At 40.3% G+C, this 14916-nt stretch overlaps 1 protein-coding gene across 18 annotated transcripts in view; it reads left to right on the forward strand.

Moving 5' to 3' along the window:
• Window positions 1-14916, forward strand: part of LOC132417760 (sorbin and SH3 domain-containing protein 2) — a 206858-nt gene that overhangs the window by 76492 nt on the left and 115450 nt on the right. For 2 of the 18 annotated variants that reach the window (XM_060001552.1, XM_060001555.1), the window contains one exon: window positions 4858-4916. The exons of the other annotated variants lie outside the window; for them this stretch is intronic. The gene's annotated coding sequence lies outside the window, so the exon portion shown is untranslated. The remainder of the gene's footprint in view (window positions 1-4857; window positions 4917-14916) is intronic. 18 annotated transcript variants of the gene reach the window in all.

Raw genomic sequence — 14916 nt, forward strand, 5'->3', positions numbered from 1 at the left:
AATGGGTGTGATTTTAAGAGTGATTAGGAGTAATCCCAATGGAGGAAACAAATAAAAGATGTGACTCAAAATCATATCTGCCTCACCACACCAGTCATGCGTTCCTGGGAGACAGGGACTGGTTTTGATGATCTGGGCACCCCTGAGGCCCAGAACTATGTCAGACACATGGTAAGGCGCCCAGTTAAAATGTGCCGATTTAACTCGAAGGCTGAAACATAAAATGTGCATAAAAATGAGCAGCAAAAAGTCCAGTTTGGCTAAAGAACAGAATATGAGAAGGGAAATGGAATATAACATCTTGAAAATTATGATGGGAACATATTGTGCTGGGCTTGATTTGGAATGTATAAATAGATAATGTGAAGTCACTGGTCCTTTTCAAAAGATTAACCTTGCAACAATTGCACCATCAAATCGAGAAAGAGAGAGAGACGGAAAGAGGGATTGAGAGAGATGAGAGGGAAGACTAGAGACAGGAAAACCAATCAAAAGATTAAGATGGGGCTTCCCTGGTGGCGCAGTGGTTGAGAGTCCGCCTGCCGATGCAGGGGACGCAGGTTCGTGCCCCGGTCCGGGAAGATCCCACATGCCGCAGAGTGGCTGGGCCCGTGAGCCATGGCCGCTGAGCCTGCGCATCCGGAGGCTGTGCTCCGCAATGGGAGAGGCCACAGCAGTGAGAGGCCACCCCCCCAAAAAAAAAAAGATTAAGATGATAATTTGTTTGATAAAATGGAATTAAAATGAGATGATGACCCTGAAATTAATAATAGTAGTTACAAGAACTCTATGAACAATAGCAAAAAAGTGATAAATACAATAGCTAATATTTAATGATCAATGCTATACCCAGGCACAGAGTCAGAATTTCTATTAATCTACCTTTTGGGACTCTTACTATAAAGTTGTAATTCACAAGTTTATAGGTGAGGACATTGAGACTTGGAGAGATTAAGTAACTCCCTCATAGGAGCTCTTCTAGAAACTGTATTAGGATGTCACATTTTGTCTCATCCTCTGGAATAGAATTCTATGTGGTAGGTGTCAGAAACCTACATTTAGAAGCTTTATCAAATGAAGCTTCTCTTTTGAATACAAATAATTAGCTAGAGTAGGCAGCACCAGTGGTAATAATTCCAAACTAGAATCTCTGCAGCATGGGGCTTTTTGCAGGATAATTCCCACCCCTTTGTAACTAGGGGATGAGAGCAGGCTGTGATGGTTGATAGCTATTGACCCACAGAAGGCTGAAGTTCACTGTAAATATTAACAGGAGAAATGCTCGAAAATAGATGTCTAAATCTTTTTATGGAACTAGTCAAAGATTTACTGTAATTGTTTTTTTTTTAAAAAAGCTCTCCATTAAAATATAAACTGGCAACACAATGTTATATGTGATTCACTTTTTTAAAAAATGTACTAAGCATGTAAGGTGTGCAAGGTGCTAAACTAGCTGGAATGTGAGATAAACGGTGAAAAGAAATTAGCCTTAGTCTCACATGTATCACAGTGAGAGAAACAGACAGACATGAAATAGATAAGTATTCTAGTATTGCCAAAGGAGAGTGTTTTGAGAACATAGAAAGAATAATGACAGTCAATGCATCAGGCATATGAACAAGCCAGTTTTAGAGTCTCTTTCTGTGTCTGAGGTTATGAGGAATACATGCATGATTTCAGAGACTATTTTTGCCTGGGGGAAAATAAATTGTATGTTACAGGATTTGAACAGATTAAAAACATTTTAAAAAGCACAGAAAGAAAGAGTAATTAATTAGGGAAAGGGAAGCCTTCAAGAATGGGTGGGATTTAGGGAAACCAAAAGGTTAAGGAAATTCTATACCCAGATTGGGAAAACAGCATGACCATCCATGGTGGCTTTGAGGAAGAGCAGGTAGACATGGCTGAAATGAGGGGCATGGTGGAAGATAAGATTGGAAAAGAAGGATGGCGTCAGATCAGGGGATGGCCATACAGTCACACTAAATTGTTAGAAGTTGACCTTGGACAACAGAGAGCCCTGAGAAGTTTTGGAAAGAGTGACATAATTGGGCTAGGTTTTAGGAAGAGCCCTCTGGCAACAGTGTAAATGATGGTGAGGGGAAGTAGGAGAGTTAGGTTAGGTACTTCTACCTGAGATCTCAGAGACAAAGTATGGATCTGATCATTGGATGTTGCATTAGGAAACTGTTAGGTCAATTCTGCAAATACCACAGCACTCCAGAAAATATTTGCTGTTGAAGGATAACTAGCTCCTTCTGGTAGCTATGAAGACCATTAACTAGCTGCTCACTCCTTTGTCTTCTTTCACTCTCTGTGCATAAAAATACTCCCAAGTAATCAATAAAAACACACCAAAGTGGTCCCAGCACAGCTTAAGATCTAAATTTATGGTGTTTTTTTTCTTTTCTTAAAACACCCAAGCATCCTCAAAAAAAGCCAAAAATGCTATATGTAAGTCAAGAAGCCCAAGATCTTTTTTTTTTTCTCCCAAGATTTTCTTAATACTAAGCTTCTTGGATTGTTAACTTTACTTGAAAGTTGAAACAATGAAAGGTAATTTATACCCCCGAAACAGCTTCCTGCTGTCCACTTGTAAAGAAATTGGCCTTCAGAATAGAGGAGTGAAATTACCTGGAGTATTCAAGTAATTTGCTAACACAGAAATGCTTTTAAAAACACTGAAAATTGTTATTTCCTGGGTATCTGCCCTTTGTGTACATGGCACGCCAAGAGAAGTTTAAAGTAAGTAAAGTGATTAAAAATATGAGGCTAGGGGGCTTCCCTGGTGGCGCAGTGGTTGAGGGTCCACCTGCCGATGCAGGGGACACTGGTTCGTGCCCCGGTTCGGGAAGATCCCACATGCCACGGAGCGGCTGGGCCTGTGAGCCATGGCCGCTGAGCCTGCGCGTCCAGAGCCTGTGCTCCGCAATGGGAGAGGCCACGGCACTGGGAGGCCCGCGTACTGCAAAAAATAAATAAATAAATAAAATGAGGCTGCAGTGCACCTCTAGTCTATGGATTAATATACTGCCACTTTCTCCTCGCTCCTTATAAACCCAGGACCTTTACGTCACAGAAGCAAGGTTCACGTCCTGCTCTGTGACTATGAACTCTGTTTCTTCCTCAGCTCTACAGAGATCACTGAACTAGAAAGATGCATGCTTCAAAAGGAAGCACTACAGAACTCCCCAAAGCTGTAGAATTTCCAGTGTGAATAAGACACAATTCCCACCTCGAGCCTCCAGATTCTGTACGCCTGAACAAACACCGGAAATTATTCTAAGGAAATTAATGGAATAAGACTTGGTAGTTCTTAAGGCAAATCAGCATCTCTGCTGCTTCTGGGTATTTGAACACACTTATACTGGTGCACTGGATCTTTTTTTTCCTCCTAACTTCCCGTAAAGCTTCATAATTATTTTCTCACCATCCTCGTAGAAACAGATTGCTCTGTTAACATCTATCACCTAGGTTTAAGATTATTAGATCATACCCAACATCTACTACCTAGGTTTAAGACTATTAGAACATATGCAACATCTATTACCTAGGTTTAAGATTATTTAGAACATACCCTGTTCTATGTGATCTGTAATTCAAACTAAATTGGTCTTATTCTCCAAAAACATAAGATTGTTTTCAAAGTTCTTAAGGGAGACAGAGCAAAAGAATCCTTTTCTTCGTGTTTTCAGTGAAGTTGCTGCTATGCTCCAGCAAGAAGCATCTGTGTTATTTCAGGTGCTTACCTTTATGGCCAAAGTTGTGCCCAAAATACAATACACCTTTAAGTGGCTCTGGGATTGATTAATTTCTCAGATATTTTCCTTCTTCCCTCCATGGTGATGTGAAATTCAGCTCTGGCCCACTTCAGCCATTACACAAAATAACATTATACTGAGTCTTACAAAACTGGCTCTTTTTCTGGCACTTTGGGTGCCCATTTTGGGTAGAGTTTTGGGTAACAGTAAAGGAGGGTTAAGAAAAGCTCAGGTGTTTCTGGTGAGTAGACACTTAATATCAAGTATTCTCAATGCTTCAGCCATTAGTTAAAGGAAAAAGGAGATGAAGTTCTTAGGCCCAACACAGGGATGAAGGAATAGGACCTCTCTGCTCTCTTTCAAGTCCTACTCTTTCAACAGCTTTCTCAAAATTCTGTCCCAGAATAACTTATGATCTATGCCTGATTATTTTTTATCACCAATCACATGCCACAAACGGACTAATTGTAGAGCACAATTCTGCCAAGGCTGAAGTGATATTCAGGATTTCCACACTTCTAAAGATATCCAGAAAGGCAACATAGCTGCTTCATGCTAAACTCAATTAGAATAAGTTCCAGAAACACTTTTCCAAATAATACCACTTTCTAATTAAATAACTGTATGAATAATAATAGTTTAAAATAAATCTAATTGTTCATAGCTGATTAGGATATAAGAAGCATTTTGAGATCCAAAGAATTAGGAACTCTCCTATGTCATTAAACTTTCATGGATGTTTTTCATTTAATAAAAAACAAAACTTGGGGGCTTCCCTCGTGGCGCAGTGGTTGAGACTCCGCCTGCCGATGCAGGGGATGCGGGTTCGTGCCCCGGTCCGGGAAGATCCCACATGCCGCGGAGCGGCTGGGGCCGTGAGCCATGGCCGCTGAGCCTGCGCGTCCGGAGCCTGTGCTCCGCAACAGGAGAGGCCACAACAGTGAGAGGCCCGCGTACCGCGAAAAAAACCCAACAACAACGACAAAAAAAACTCAAAAAGTAACACATTCTTCCCTGACAACACGTCATAGCTGTTTCATCACCCTGTCTAGGGCCAGTGACAAAACATGATCTCCTTTCTATTTATCTTTTGCAGATTATTCTGAAGTACGATTTGTTCTAACAGCTGTTACAGAACTCATGACCTTTTGACAGGTATCAACGGTGCCCATTTATATAATTATGTGGGACTTTAATTATTGTTTTGGCTAAAATCCAAACAACTTCTCGTTTTTCTCCCTTACTACATTCTACTACCATTAAGAAAGCTGTTTTGGAGAAAAATTATAATCTCGCATGATAGTTTTCTTTAAATTATTTGGAAGTTGAGCAACATAGGAATAAAAGTCCATAATTTCTAAGAGGAAGACCTCAGTTCTCTGGAACAGGGCTTTTCCTCAGGTGATTGGTTTAGTCTCCTAAAAAAGTTCTTGTTTTCCTCATCTGTTTCAGTGCATGTCAATACAGAAACCATTTTTCTCTCCAGAAAGATCTAGGTATTTTTTTCTTCTACTTTACGGTAAAGTACTTGGCTTATTTGCAACTGTGGTCTCGGGTTCATCTTCTGGTTATACCCCCCAAAATTCTTTCTCCATAATTGTTTGGTTCTCAACCCTGTTTGCATTTCACATCTGGATCAAAATTCCAATTAAAAGTGACAAAACAGGGACGAGGGCAAGACTTTCACTGGTTGCTCCAGAAAGTTTGCTTACATAAGCTTCAAAGAGCTGCTACTTGTTGTTATCCTTTGAGAAAGTTAGGGCACCAATTCAATTACCGTGGTGATTTTTGTCTACAAATAGATTATAGATCAAACATTTCTATCATACTTGAAAGAGTGTAGGGTGGGGCTGGAGGGAGGAGAAGGAATTAGGAAGTTAGTTTTCTTTGTAGCTGATTTTTTGTTCACAGTGTACATTGTCCTAGATTGTCTCACTTTAGCCTCTGACCAACCCCATGAGGGAGACAGACCAGGAACTCTAGAATCATCCCCACAGCAAAGGTAATGCCTTTCTTGGCTGAGAAATGTTCTGAAAAAATTTTCCAAATGTCTAGAAACTTTCACTTTGTCCCTGTTCCTGCACTGCAAAGACAGAATACACTGTATACACAATGCAGTACACACAAGGTAAAATACAACTTGATTCATTATTTGGTTGTAGCAATCTTCTCACTTGTAAAGCATGTTTACATTATATGTGAATAATCAGAATCTACTGTTATAATATCAACTCAGGAAAAAGGAAGAATTCAGGAAAAAATAAGGAATTTAAGACATTTTTAGAACTTATTTTCTAAACCTCAGGATAAATCATTTTTTTTCCCTGAAGACATTCCATGGATATTTTGCCTTTTATGGTTTTTGCCCTCTTAATCTTTAAATAATTTTTACTGGAAATGATCAATAAGGGAATAAATAATGGGCTTGAAGTGCTTTATACTTAAAGGCTTTATGGATTTAAGAATTCCATCTTATTTAATATATCATGCTACCGTTTGTTGTGCCTAGGGCTGTTTCTTGAGGTATTGAATCACTTCAAACTCCACTGAAATTCTTCTTTAAATGTGTTATCACTAGTGATTAATAATATCTGTCTGGAAACTTAGAAATTAAATTTTATATTTAATTTAGGCGCTTGTTTTCAAATTGTTCATTTCAGGAATTCAATTAACGCATAGTAATGTTAAAAATTAATACAGCTCTGTGCACGTCTTTGGAGTATTTCTTCAAACAAAGGCTCACTCCGAACTTTTTATGTACAGAACATTGTGTTTAGACATGGGATAGTAAACATTGGAACATGGAATGTAGGTCTTGGCCTGAAGGAATCTATAGTCCAATAGAGATGATAAGACATTCAAGGAAGAGTGGGAGGAAAAACGGAAGGAAGGTAAGAAGGAAGGAAGGAAATAAGATCTTTGAAACAGATGCAGGGGTTATAGTGCCACCAGGAATATATTTGCTAGCCAACATTTCACTCAATCTGTGACGATTAGAAGGAAAATAAAATTTACTATAAAATTGGAGACGTTCTCCTTATAACTATGCATGAATATAAATTGAAGGAGAAGTTATGCTTTGCTGGATTCCAACCATGGTAGTCCACTCATTGGGATAAAAGCTCAGTGCTGTTAAAGATACAAAATAACAGAGGCTTAAATAAGGGAGATGTTCATTGCCCAGTCGTATGAAAGCACAGATTGGTATTGCTGTAATTACCAGAGGCCCAGTCTCTTTCCTCCACACTCAACATACGGCTTCCCTTTTATGGTCAAGATGGCTGCTGCAGGTCTGCATTCCAGCCAGCAGAGAGGAAACAAAGGGAAAGCAGAAGGCACCCCCTTCCCTGTAAGAACCTGGCCCCTTGGCGGGTGCACACATAATTCTTTTCACACTCACCAGCCAAACTTTAATCACAAAGGAAGGAAAACTGAGAAATGTAGTCTTGGAGAGAGTGGGCGTGAGAGGGCAGCTAGGTATCTCTGCCATGGCTAGTAACCGTGCTACAGTCTCCTACCGAACCCCATTACTATGGATGAGAAAAGTGATCTTTTTCTTTTTTGGCCACATATTACTAGAGCTTTCATTTTCAGAAACAGATGAGAAATGCATCCTGGATGATTTCAGCAATCAAAGGAGGATTTCTCACTTCGTCAAGTGCTACCCTCTTGCAGCTGAAAGCTAACACCTTATGCTAAGCTAGTTAGAGCCAAATACAATTAATTAGATTAAGCTTGTCACTAAAATATCAAGACAAATGTTCTTGAAACATGGCACTTTCTCCCTTTGCCTTTTTTTCCCCCCTTGTCTGGTTTATTTACAATAAAAGTAGGTTGAGGGATGGAGTTGCAGAAAGTGATCCTTATAACTGTTACTCTATACATCACATAACTGATAACCAAATGCTGGAGGGAAAATCGTATCTGAATTGTGTTAGCATAGACTGCCCAGCCTGGATCACATTTAATAATTAATTACGGTGTGTGGTTCATGCTGGTTTGAGAGCCTTTATAAAAATACTACGGGCAAGTCTGTATACGTCATTCTCTAAGGAGCTTTCTCGATTTAGTACCAGAGCTGTGACTTGCACCTGCTGCTTCTCCAAATCAGAAAAGACTGAATTTTCCTTTTCTTCCTTCCTTCTTCCCTCTCTTCTTTCCTTCCTTCCTTCCTTCCTTCTTTCCTCCCTCCCTCCCTCCCTCCCTTCCTCCTTTTCTTTTTCTTTGTCACCTTTCTCTAAGAAAATGATTTGCCAGACTAGTTTTTAAAATGCACCGTTTAAGAACTCTATGACACACCCTTATTTATGCAATGGACAACAGACAAGCTGATTTTTGGAAAACCAGTTCTCTTTTAGAGTCATTGGGCAAACTCGCTATTTAATGGAATTTGATAATACATTTGTAGAGAGTATGACTCATCTGTAGAGCAAAAGTAAATCATCTAACAGTTCCTGATTTCAAACTGCATTTCCACATGGGCAGGTTTGCTTAGAACTAACCTGCAAAGGAAATTGTAGCACAGGACTGCTCTTCCAAAGAGGAATCAGAAAATTACGAATTGTGGAGATCAAGGAAACATCGTCTAGAAGTCCAACTCTCTCATTTGCAAATGAGGACACACGGAAGTCCACAAAGGTAGAAAGATCCCACCCAGTTAGCAAACAGAACCTGGATTCCAGGTTCTCCCAAATCCCAGAAAAGTGCACTGTCTGTTGCTTAACACTCGGGACCACATGACTTTTAAGTGGAATAAACATAGATGTCCTTGTGCACAGAATCTGATTAATATGTAGCTAATCTTAGGTAGCCTGGAGCACATATCTACCAAATTCATAACCGTCACTGAGAGTAAGGTGATAGTCAAAACCTACCAAGACAGGATATTTAAGTAAACCTCAGCTTTCTCTTTGCTTCCTTGAGCTTTTCCTACTTTGGCAAGTCTGCTCTTTTTATCTAAATGTGTGGCTTTCCAACCTTTTGAAGTTTCATAAACCTGATCCTCTAACTCTTGGGCGGTGATGAGCTGTATTCTGGGAGCAATCAAATAATGCTCATAATCATAGTGAAAATGAAAATGATAGCTTATATTCCCTTAATCATTTTTAGCGCCAGGGACTTTCCTAAGCATATTATTTTCTAAGTATATTACATATATTATTTCATTCCATCCTCACACTAATCCTGTGAGGTATGTACTGTTATTTCCCCAATCTTATAGTTGTGGAAACTGAGGCACAGAGCATGTAAGTAATTCACCCCAAGTCCCGCAGCTAGTAAGTCGTAAGAGTTATTGTTTACACCCAAGTTGTCAGTTTCAGTCACTACAACATGTTAGCTCTCATAGAAAAAGAACTCTATAGCTCACAGTGTGTACAGCTGTACATATACAGTATGTACAGAAGATGGTATGGCATAACGAAATGAGCCTTAGTCTTGGGGCCAGAAGGGTTACAGTCTTTTCTTTTACTTCAATCCAGAGGATTGAGCTAATTATCCTCTTCAGTGCGTGGACCCATATCTCTTTTGACCCATGCTAGGCTCCTACATGTACGTGTAAGCACTTCTTTTAAGCCATAAGCCACCCACTGTATCTATGCATGATACTAGTATACTATTTTTGAAGAAATTACTAAAAATTATGATTCCATTTGATTAAACAAATAATATGTATTAAACACTGGTAACATGCCAACCACATTGGCATGTGGAGAAATACTGACCCTGCTCAGATAACAATTCTTAAAATTCTACTACATTTATCTTCGTGGCTCCCTTAATCTCCTCCCTTCATGCAAAACGGCCCAGGATTCAATACTTCACTGCAAGTAACAGGAAAAAATGATTCTTAAGCAATCACTGCCTTTTTTTTTTTTTTTTTTTAAACTTCTGGCATTCTGACAGTGGGGCGGTTATGCCCTATAATCAAAGGAAAACATAAACCGGTCATCTCCTAGCAACGCACTGAAGATTACTCCCAGGGAATAATTTGTGTGGCTGAGTCTGAGCACATGTAACTTTGAACTTTGAAGCCAGCAGAGCTCCTGCTCTGGCCATTAACTCTTTTCAGTACCCTGCAGATACAGTGAACCCGTTTTTGATGACGTTGCGGGAAGAACAGGCACCAAAATGTCCCAAGCAGGGGCAGTTCTATGTGAAAGGAACTGAAGAGTTTTATAATCTTTTTCGTTGTCTTTAAAAATCTAATTGCAGTGCAGTGTCACTAGTCATCAAGATCATTTTGCTGCTCTGCGGTTCCCCTTTGCCGAAGCCTGTTCCCTGCCTCTCTCATATAAAGGGACATCTGTCGCCTAGGGTTGGACAGCGTCACGGCATCCTTGCCTTCCCTGATGTTTCCTCCCAGTGGGCTTCCTTCTCTGCCGGCATGGTCTGGTGTGCTGATGAGACCAGTCAGTCAAAATCGGCTCCTTGTCCATCTGACGAAGCCACTGCTCTAGGATCCTTCACGTGCCAGATGAAGGTGCAGTCAGAGCAGGTTTTATTCGGCCATCTGTGCACTAAAGAAGCAAGTGTGACGCTAGGAGAATTCATGTCATCTCATCAATCCAGGAGTTAATACACTCCTTAAAAATGTTTAGTTTATAAAAAGAGAAAACCCTACTAGAGAATTCATTTGAATGAATGACCGTGGCAAGAAAGGGACCCATATCTGAAATGAGTCAGCCACTAGTCATAAGAATCAACATCAAAGAAACATTCACTTTTAAAAGGGATACAAGTAACATTTTTGGCTTGATGTGCCAGATTGATCCACTTTCAAATGCTTTATGTATATTAATCATTGGATCTTTAACAACGCTAGGAGGTTGGCACCATTGTTATTCCTACTTACAGAGTGGAAAACTCAGGTTCAGAGAGAGGATAAGTAGGTTGCCAGAAGGTATCCACGGGGATATGGTAGAATGGGCTTTTAACCCAGTTGGCTTGGCCCCAAAGTCCTGATCACCGCACTAGCCCCCCCGCCCCCCCAGCAGCAGGCATTATCCTGCACCGACCCCAGCTCTCTGTCTGGAAACTGAGGGCAGAAGGTAATGATGCTACAGTTCTTGAAAATGCTCATAATTCAGATAGTAAATATTAGTTCTGAAATACTTTTTCTATGAAATCCTCTGATACAGAAATTATGTCTCTTTCTCTCAAGAAAAGGAAGAGGACTGCTTTCTTTTAGGTCTCTTGCTGTGGTTTGTATATGGAAAAGTATTCTTGTTCTGAGCAGACTAAAAGATGTAATCAACTTTAGGTTTTCTCGGTGCCCCCCCCAGCAGAGTTGCACTATAGGACACTGTGCAGTGAGCATGAATAGCCTTCTTTTAAAAATATTCTGTTAGATATTCCAAAAACACTTACTGAGCAGTTAGCATTATTATTTATCTTTTGAGCATTTAGTATTTTTCATTTATTATTTATGATCTCTGTCTTTAAGCCATTTATACTCAAGAGAGAAACATGAATGGGGCTGTCACTCATGCATACTTGTGAGGATTCTAATTCCGTCTACATTTTCAGTCTTTATATTTCAAATTATTGAGCCCCAGAAATGTTCTGCTCACTACATAAAACAGTGTTTCTCTACATTTATCAAAAAAAAAAAACCTTTTGAATTGCGAGGAGTGTCTTAATCCTGCTAAGTTAGGACTTAGGGGAAAAGTAGAATTAATTTTACCAGTGCTTTTTCTGATTTTAAAATTTCAGTCCCATTTTTATTCAGCCTTGATTATTCTGGGCTGAATTAAAATGTTTCTTCTTTAATCTGAAAAGTTATTTTATTTTGTTTTACATCTGTCCCTTTGATCTTGCTATATGCCTTTTCTTAACTTTGTTATCTCTTTTTAGCATGCAGGAATATTTCTTGGAGAGAAAAGCTTAAAGTGTTGGAGACTAAATTAATATTAAAATAGAATGAATTTTGTTAAGACCCTTTTTGCCTTACTGTCTGGGATAATTTCATTTTATGCCTGTTATGTCAACATAAGTATGAATGACACCCCCTTTTACTCTTAACACTGCTCTCTCTGTTTAGGCAAATTATATAGACATGCTTTCCAAAAGCAGTATAAAGCTAATGATTAGTAAATTTGTTTTTATTTGCAAATGAATTCATGTATATTTACTAGAAAATCTTGATATTTCCTGAAACCTTTCTTGAAAAATGCCACTGTAAAGTAGGTTTGTTTTTTGTTTTGTTTTTGTTTTTGTTTTTTGCGGTACGCGGGCCTCTCACTGCTGCGGCCTCTCCCGTTGCGGAGCACAGGCTCCGGACGCGCAGGCCCAGCGGCCATGGCTCACGGGCCCAGCCGCTCTGCGGCATGTGGGATCCTCCTGGACGGGGGCACGAACCCGTGTCCCCTGCATCGGCAGGCGGACTCTCAACCACTGCATCACCAGGGAAGCCCCCTGTTTTGTTTTTTTGACAATGATTTACAGGGCTTTAACTTGTGGTCCAAAAACACAATTTCTTATCTTGTCATAGAATCATGTGTTCTGAAGTTGACTTAAGTGAAAGTGTAAAATCATTCGAGATACACAGGTAGCAAGATGGTATTACTTATTGCTATTATAAAACACATCTCTGCGCAAATTTTAGGATACAAGTTCTGTGTGGTAATGAGGTAGAAAAGGACCTAAAGCAAATTTAAGTAAAGATTTAAATAAACATTAAGTTTGTGTAATCTGCCATCATTCTACATGATGCCAGCTCAGTGTATCCACGAAACTCCAGTATAGACCTGGTATGGCCATGCATAGACGGAGTATAGAATCAGAGGGGACCAGCGGTGCTTCAAGGCTCACTGTGAGACATTTGCTCAAAAATATACTGCACTCCAGCCTGTTAGCTGCTCCCATTATTCGAGATACTCCTTTGGAAAGAAATTGAAGACAACCTGTTAAAATTTAAATGGGTTATTTTTATAAGGCAAAACCTCACCACTCAGAATCTTAACAAAACTCGATGTTTTGATAATGTAAGATAAGACATCCGCCATCCAGCCAATTAAATAATGAAGGTTCTTACCACCAAGAAAGTCATTTTTTCATTATACTTAGGATAGGTGATAGCTATCTATCCCATTTATAGAACTGAAAGTTAAGATCACAAGTAGTGGTAGTGATTCTAAATTTCACTGAATTGCAGCGTCAGTGTTGTTTGGAATCAATGCCCGTGATCAGAGTCCAAAGTTGGATGGTGATTGTCTAGTTTCACATGAGAAGACAACAAAGGCAAATCACGTCCATACTGCTCAGTATGAACGGTATTAATTTGTGCAGTGCTGCAGCATAATGACGGCGGAGCAAGTAGCAAACAATAATGATTATAGTTTCTGTTGATCCAATTCTAAAACACCGACGTTGTCTACTCTTTGACTTTCTCTTGCACTCCGGTCCACAACAGCAATATTTGCTACTGCTGCCTAAGCGGCAACGTTGACTACCTCTTTGCATTTACTAAAGTGGGGAAAAAAGATTGATTTCAAGAATTTGTAATCTCCTCCCTTTTCCCCTAACTACCCTGTGTGGAGCCACAGGATGCCAGTGTGTAGGCAGAACCTCTCTGGAAGCTCCACCCCATGACTGAATTTCCTGCCTCTGAATCACTTTCCCCTGATAAAAGTCCCTGGTCTTCTGAGCTTACGTTCTTAGGGTGGGAAAGAGAAAATAAACAAACATGGAAGATGAGAGATGATAAGAAGTGTTCTGAAGAAAAAAACTTGTAAAGGGTAAAAGAAATATGGAGGAGGGATTTTATAGGGGGTGGTTAGGAAAGATCTCTCTGATAAGGTGCCATTTGAACTTAGACCTGAAGGGCTAAAGGAGTGAGCCGGTGATAAGGAGCGAGTGTTCCAGGCAGAGGCAGAGACCCTGGGACCATTTGAGCTTGGCATGTTCAAGGAGCAGGGAGGAGGTTGGCAAGCCTGGAGCAGAATAAGCAAGGAGGGAGTGGCAGAATGACGCCTGAGGTCTAGTGAGGGCCCAGGACATGGAGGACCCTGTAGGCTGTGGTAAGAATGGGAGGTGAGAGGCCATGAAGGGTTTCCACCAGGGGACTGAGTGACCGCTCTCAGGTTTTGGAGACATCATTCTGAGCACTTTGGGAACGGCAGGATGCAGGTGATATAAGCAGGTAAAAGGAGACCAATCATAAGCCTACTGAAATAGTTCAGATTTAGACTAAGGTGAAAGGCGGTAGTGGACAAGGTGATGAGGAGTATTTGGATTCTGGATATATTTTGAAGGCAGAGATAGTAGGATCTGCTCATAAATGAGGGTCAGGGATAGAAGGGAAAATATGAGTCAACTGTCATGTCACTGCTGTTGGTCAGAGTAACTGAAATGGTGATGCTGTTTATGGAGAAGTGAAAGGCTGCAGGGGGAGAGGCTGGGTGGTGAGGTGAAATGAAAGGTCAGGTTGATGTGCTTGGTGGACATCCAAGTGGACACGGTCAATAGGCAGGTGACGTTCCAAGCCTGGCATGCTGAAGACAGGCAGGGGCTTGAGAAGTAAACTTAGGAATCTCCAAATGGTTGTAATTTTAGGTTACATAGTCCCTCTTTCAAACACATTCATATCTTACTCTACCACAGTTCCAAGTATGATTGCCTAAACCCCAACATAAGTTGTGGAATTTTGCTTGGGTTCAGTGTAGGCCCAATTATGATGAAACAAAAAAATAATACAAAAACATGATGGAGGTAAAAACACAGACCAAGGGTGGAAGGACACCAGAGATGTGCTTCACCTGCTCTGCCATTTTTGCAGGTGCTTTGACCCTTAGAGCTCACTTGGATGAGACTGTACAGCAAGAGACTGTGTGAACGGAAACACTGGTTACACCTGTAAATTCCTGCAAATTGCTCTAGCTGAACTCAAGAAATGAAATATCTGTAATAAAAGGTTGTCGAGATCTGTTGCATAAATCTATCTCTTTGTAGAAGGCATTACATTGGTTTTAAAATAATGCCAAATATCTAATTGGTAGGATCCTTGCTATGTTTGGGATATAGTTACTTGCAATTTACGAATAGAGCTATGACTCAGTTTTGCATCTCTGATGGCCCATGAGCGTTTACCCAAAGAGCTTGGTTCCTCCCAGCCCCATCAGGCACATGGTCTCTCTGCGTCTCCACTGTCAGTGGA

This window comes from Delphinus delphis, chromosome 21, assembly GCF_949987515.2.
Source record: "Delphinus delphis chromosome 21, mDelDel1.2, whole genome shotgun sequence".
In the NCBI taxonomy this organism is placed as follows: domain Eukaryota; kingdom Metazoa; phylum Chordata; class Mammalia; order Artiodactyla; family Delphinidae; genus Delphinus; species Delphinus delphis.